This window comes from Hypanus sabinus, chromosome 8, assembly GCF_030144855.1.
Source record: "Hypanus sabinus isolate sHypSab1 chromosome 8, sHypSab1.hap1, whole genome shotgun sequence".
Lineage (NCBI taxonomy): Eukaryota > Metazoa > Chordata > Chondrichthyes > Myliobatiformes > Dasyatidae > Hypanus > Hypanus sabinus.
In genome coordinates this window covers 54,767,299-54,774,315 of record NC_082713.1, presented here as the reverse complement: position 1 = coordinate 54,774,315, position 7,017 = coordinate 54,767,299, and the positions used below count along the sequence as shown (strand labels likewise).

General features: G+C 39.7%; 1 long non-coding RNA gene across 1 annotated transcript; it reads left to right on the top strand.

The window, feature by feature from the left end:
- The first annotated feature begins 12 nt into the window (after nt 1–12).
- Nucleotides 13–7,005, top strand: LOC132398157 (uncharacterized). The gene is made up of 3 exons (XR_009513560.1): nt 13–147; nt 819–1,355; nt 6,472–7,005. It is a non-coding gene; the product is annotated as an uncharacterized LOC132398157 (long non-coding RNA).
- The last annotated feature ends 12 nt before the right edge of the window (nt 7,006–7,017 follow it).

The window sequence follows — 7,017 nt, the reverse complement described above, 5'->3', positions numbered from 1 at the left end:
ACCGGTTTCAAAAATGAATGAAAAATCGACAACGGCCAATCGGGCTGGAGACCCCCACCAACTTCTCGCTTGGAACAGCCAGGACCACGATGGGAAATAAAGTTCGTTTATTCTCATCTACTGCCCAATTGCCTCTTCTGGACTGAGGTACACAGTACATACAACACATCAAGTGATACAAGGTGCATTTACAAGTTAAAAAGTAAACGATGGACAAATTATGTGTCGATCTTTATTCGAGAGGGAGAGTCTGCAGCATGGCGAATTGTTGGGTGAACGATTAGCTTTAGTTGTCTCGGGGGCTTTGCTACTGATTGCTTAGAAGGTGGTGGATGCTGTTGCTATTTGCTGTAGTAAGTGGGAGAGGGGAGAGGGGGCTTTAGGGTTCTACCAATCTTACTGTCACTCGTTCTTTTGGGGTACCCTACTGTTTTCATGGATGTCTGTGAAGAGCAAGAATTTCAGGTTGTTTATTGTATAGATTCTCTGATATTAAATGGAAGTATTGAACTATTAGAATCAATTAGTAGCACAACTTCAGAAATGCTATTAAAAGAAGCATAATCTCTGGATACTACTTTTTAACTCTAAGATAACCTATGGAGTTTAGTGGATGGTTCAAATGCAACAATTGACACTTAAAGGTGTTAATTTTTATAACTGACACTTAAAGGGTGTGTCAAATTTTATGAAATTAATTTCTTCCTTTATGAAATCTTAGTGTCTTGTTATTATTACTGATCTAGGAGGAAGCATTTCATTCAAAAAAGATTTTGGGTAAATTTCTTCTTCAATGTTGTTTTCAATGTTGAATCCAGGGGGTCAATATGGACATAGTGGAGGATTACAAATACCTGGGGATATGAATGGACAATAAACTGGACTGGTCAAAGAACACTGTCTACGAGAAGGGTCAGAGCCATCTCTATTTCCTGAGGAGACTGAGGTCCTTTAACATCTGCCGGACGATGCTGAGGATGTTCTACGAGGCTGTGGTGACCAGTGCTATCATGTTTCCTGTTGTGTGCGGGGGCGGTAGGCTGAGGGTAGCAGACATCAACAGAATCAACAAACTCATTCGTAAGGCCAGTGATGTTGTGTGGGTGAAACTGGACTCTCTGACGGTGGTGTCTGAAAAGAGGATGCTGTCCAAGTTGCATGCCATCTTGGACAATGACTCCCATCCACTCCATAATGTACTGGTTAGGCACAGGAGTACATTCAGCCAGAGACTCATTCCACCGAGATGTAACACTGAGCGTCATAGGAAGTCATTCCTACCTGTGGCCATCAAACTTTACAGCTCCTCCCTTGGAGTGTCAGACACCCTGAGCCAATAGGCTGGTCCTGTACTGGTACGTATTCAGGCAACAATAAATATATGAGTTCGGCAAGGGTTTTTTATAACAAACAACACGTTTATTAAACACAGAAAACAAACCCCCCAAAAGTAAACAAATACTAACGTAACCGGAAATCAACTGCTGTGCGGCAGCTCAAACAGTTCTTAAAGCGATATTGCAAAAACAGTTCTTTAAAGTGGTATTGCCAAAAGTTCGATATGCTCACAGTCCATTTAAAAGGAGAGACTTTATAAGACGATTTAAATTCTCTTTCACGTCGCTTGGCTTCGATCCCTGACGTTGAACTTCCCACGGAGAATTTACGAAACGTAACGGCTTAAAGGCACTGACTTTTCCTTCCTCACTATCCTCAATCCTTTCTGGTAAACCCAGGGATTAACGCGAAGATAGTCAACGAAATCCTTCCAAATAAGGATCAAACAAAGGTCGAAACCCGTTTCACTGTAGAAAGCGATTCTCCTCTATCTTTAACTCCCGAACTTTGATCTTTACTCTCCACTAATTTCTCGAACTAGCAGAATCGTAAAGAACCTGCTGGCAATGACCCTTTTAAACTTTAGGCATTAGATAAAAACTTCATCCTTCAACTAAACTGCGTCATCACTTAAATCACGCAGTGGCATGAAGTCAACTTGGCAAATCCAACCACGAACTGCCCCTCCTCACAGGGTGGGGTCTTCCTTTTATAACCTGTAAAAAAAAACCTGTCACATGATCTCTACTGGCGGGAAAATGACGTCACTCCAACATCACAAGACCATTACCTCAAGTCCAGTATAGCTTCAACCCCAGTCACGTGACAAGGGTACCACTGTCGTGTCACGAGTATGTAACAGTACTTATTTCCACTTGGCATGATTAACTTATTTTTGTTTAATTATTTATGGTTTTATATTGCTATATTTCTTCACTATTCTTGGTTGGTGCCGCTGTAACGAACCCCAATTTCCCTCAGGATCAATAAAGTATGTCTGTCTGTTTTCCTGCCCGATCTCCATATTTTTTGATTACTCAAAAATGCAGAAATCTTTTGTTCTCAGTTTTGAATGTAACCGATACCTGAGCTTTCACAGCAGTTTTGGTTTGAGAATTCCAAAGATTTTCCACCCTCTGAGTGAAGAAAGTGCTCTCATTATGGTCTAAAAGCACAAGATTCAAGTTGCTTGTTGTTAAATACTAAACAGAATTGGTTTATTGTTGTTGCGTGTATCAAGATACAATGAAAACCTTTTGCTTGTTACACCATTCAGATCATTCCATTAATAAGTACATGTTTAAACCTTGAAACAATGCCATTTGCCCATCCTCTTGTCCTTATCAAAGTAACAGGGTAGGTTCTTGTTAACCTAATTAAGACTGACCTGATCAAGAGAAACAATATTGACTTCATTAAGGTGCTCTATCCACTTGATCTGTTTAATGCAGTTACAAAACATCACACAAAGTGGATGTCATTACCGATAAAATGGTATAATTATTAGAAAACATTGAGAGTTGTTGGGAATTAAGGAGAAACCCCAGATTTCACACGTTGACCTCAGTTTTAGATGGATCTCTTCCAAGAGCCTTTTTTGGCTGCAATTAATTGATGTGCTTTTCTAGTTTGTAAGAATTGTAGTTGATTTTTGAAAATCCTTTGCAGATTTATAATCTCTGTTAAGAATTTATTCCTCAGATTAACATGTGCTTCATTTAAAATAATAAAACAGTGATTAATTTGGGAGCACCTCCTTCTTGATTGAGCTGGGGAAGAGTTCAAAGTAAAATTTATTATCAAAGGACATATATATCACCACATATTCTTTTTCCTGCAGGCATACTCAACAAATCTATAGAACAGTAACTGTAAACAGGATCAATGAACAACAAACTGTGCACGTAAACAGCAATGAATAATGAGAGTATGAAATGAGAAGATAAAGAGTCCTTAAAGTGTGATCATTGGTTGTGGGAGTACCAGAAACAGAATGATGTAGTTATCCTCCTTGGTTCAAGAGCCTGATGGTTGAGGCATAGTAACTGCTCTTGTTTACAGTTTAAAGATCCTGTTTACAGTTACTGTTCTATAGATTTGCAAAGTACCCCCGCAGAAAAAGAATCTCAGGGTTGTATGTGGTGACATGTATGTCCTCTGATAATAAATGCTAATTTGACTTTGACTTTGAATTGACTGAAGACTGGCATTTGTCATGCTAGGGACCACTGACCAACTGGCTGTAGTATTGTCATTAAAAGTTGATTTGACATCATTGTAGTGGTTAAAAAGTAATTTATGTTTGAAACCTTGTTATGTAGTGTTAAGTGGTGATGTGAACAAATGATAATGTGGCCCTTTGATAATTGTTTGAAAGATTCACTTACAGCCAAAGCATATGTTCCTAAGATTCCTAAGATTGTCATAGCCCGGGGTGGTAGTGAGGATAAGCTCCCACTACCTATAATAAGCTCCAAATGGTGTGTGACTCTAACAGCCTCTGACAACCAAGTCCAACTCTTGGCTTTCACGTGTGGTTTAGCTACTAGGCCCAGGTGAACTGTTTCTATTGACAAGAGAAGGGGCAAAAGTGGACCACTGGTGCCTCAAAACCAGTTGATTCAGGCAGGTGGGGCTCTCAGCCTTGGACAGCAGCCCGCCTAGGAGAAGGAAAACTCTGATTTTAAACCTCTACTGCCTTGTGGTCACACACCCCCATGGGAAAGACTTCGGGAGTAAATGCTGAGGAAGAAATCCGGAGCCAGGGTCCCTAAGGCAGATTGATGTTATTTACAACTTCACTCTGGCAACCTCTGTGATGACACTGGTGCCAAGCACTTGCCCTTCCCTTGGACTACGTCAGTGATGTAGAGACGGGGAACCTGTTGCATGGGCAACAGCTGGATCTTCAAATCTTCCACCCAGGCTTGCGCTCTGGAGAGGACACAGCTCACCAGAGGCACAGGCCCATGATCTCCTGGGATTGATTGTTGCCTACTACTACATGAAGCCTGCAAAATTTTCAATACAATGATCTCCACTAATATCATTCTAAAACTGTTCACACTTGAAGGCCTTCTCTCTTGTGGTTATTGACCTTGTTATATACTGTACCAGTAACGCCTAACTTAAAGCTCTAGTCCAAGCATGCAGCTACTGGTTCCAGTGTAGTTTCTAAATAGTATAGCAGTGGAGCTCAGCAGTCTTATGATTAATAGAATCAATTTCTGAAAGAACACTCGGTCCGCGACAGAACATATTTAAAACCTTTGAGTGTAAGTGGGCCTCTGAATCACATTCAAAGTTCAAAGTAAAATTTATCATCTGTGTACATACATGTCATCACATACATAGAAACATAGAAAACCTACAGCACAATACAGGCCCTTCAGCCGGCAAAGTTGTGCCAAACATGTCCCTACCTTAGAAATTACTAGGCTTACCTATAGCCCTCTATTTTATTACAATTCATGTACCAATCCAAAAGTTTCTTAAAAGACCCTATCATATCCGCCTATACCACTGTTGCTGGCAGCCCATTCCATGCACTCGCCACTCTCTGAGTAAAAAACTTACCCCTGACATCTCTGTACCCACTCCCCAGCAACTTAAACCTGTGTCCTCTTGTGGCAACCATTTCAGCCCTGGGAAAAAGCCTCTGACTATCCACAAGATCAATGCCTCTCATCATCTTGTACACTTCTATCAGGTCATCTCTCATCCTCTGTCACTCCAAGGAGAAAAGGCCAAGTTCACTCATCCTATCCTTGTAAGGCATGCTCCCCAACCCAGGCAACATACAACCCTGAGATTCTTTTTTTGTAGGCATACTCAACAAATCTATAGAGCCGTAACTGTAAACAGGATCAATGTAAGAGCAAGAGCATTGAAGACAACAAACTGACGAAATGCAACTATAAATAAATAGCAATAAATAACGAAAGCATGAAATAGCAGGATAAAGAGTCCTTAAAGTGAGATCATTGGTTGTGGGAGCATCTCAATAGATGTGTAATTGTCCCCTTTTGTTCAAGAGTCTGATGTCCTTGGACCTGGTGGTGCGAGTCCTGAGGCATTTGTACCTGCTACCTGATTGCAACAGCAAGAAGAGAGCATGGTCTGGGTGGTGAGGATCTTTAACGATGGATGCTGCTTTCTGACAGCATTGCATGTGGATGTGGTGGGGAGGGATTTACCCTTGATGCACTGGGCTGAATCCACTTCCTTTTGTGGGATTTACTACAAAACTGTTACTATGCCAGCATGCAATGTAAAAACATGGGTGAGTTGTGACTGTTGAACATAACCTGTTTTTCATCCAGAAATATTAATGAAGCATAGGATGGGGAATAGCACCTTTCTTCATTTGATACGGATAACACAAGTATAGCACATGTGACTATTTGCCAGGCAGAAATGGTCCTTGTCATGCTCCACTCAGGTTAGGTGGAAGCAAACTGGTGATCATTATGATTTCTAGGCCAGTTTAGGCATTGCCCCAATCAATTTTCCATTTTCAAACCACACCATCAACAAACGACTAGAAAAGGTGTATGCTTTCACTGGCCATAATTTCTAAACTAACTTGAAGAAAAACCACTTGGATAAAGGAAGATGCACAGCAGATGATCACTGCTGGATGGATTCAGATGTGATCATGCAATCTGCATAAATTCACTCCTGAAGACAACCAATTTTAAAATGGGACAAGGCACGTGTCAGCATAGTGACATTGATCTATTATTTTTGATAAGTAGCGCTGACTGCAAAAATATTAATACAGTATATTCAAATAGCCAAACAACATCAGGTTTTTAATGTGCAATGATGTTGAAGTTAGGATAAGGAGAATAAAAGAGGATTGAGAAAGAGTATGTTTGGAGTCATGGTGCCTTTGAGATGCACTATGCACTGAATTTGGAAACAAAATTGAACTTGATATGCAAGTTTACCATTAAACTGGAAGATTTTCAGTACTTAATTCACTGAAAGTACACAGGAACTCATTACTGTACTGTAAAGGACAGTCAGTTCTCCATCTTGCTCTCTCCAGTATTTCTTGACAAGGATTACTCAAGATAGTCCATTACTGTATACTATATTAAATTAAAATACACATTGTTTCATTTTCAGATCATAAAACAATCTGTTGAACTCTAGCTCCAGAGGAATGCTCATTGGGCCAGATGAGCCTGTTACTGACGTGTATCTCCAAATAAAAAGTAAAATTCAAATTCTCAACAAATTTTATGCCAAATGAAGTCTTTATTTTACATTTCTTCTTTGTGTCTTGCATTGTCGTAAGGAAATTATGAAAAGATTAAGTAAAAATTTAATGGCATACCCGCAAATTGAGAACCCTTTCTATTGTTACTTGAAAATATAAATGGAAAGCGGTTACATCTCACATTAATTTAGAAGATGCGTATCAAACAGCCATTTTATGTAACAGCCTCAACACTTATCTTGCAAAATAAAAATTCTGTAACATGGGTGTGTTTTAGCCATAGAAGTGCAATATATTCCCATTTACTGCTCAGGTAGCAAACTCTATGAAAATTTCATTATAGTATTTGCTTATAATAAGAGTGTGAAGAGAGTGGTCATGGATAATAATTATGATTTGTATTTGTGCACTTGGTGATCATTTGAAGTATGTAAAGTAATGAGAATGGGTTG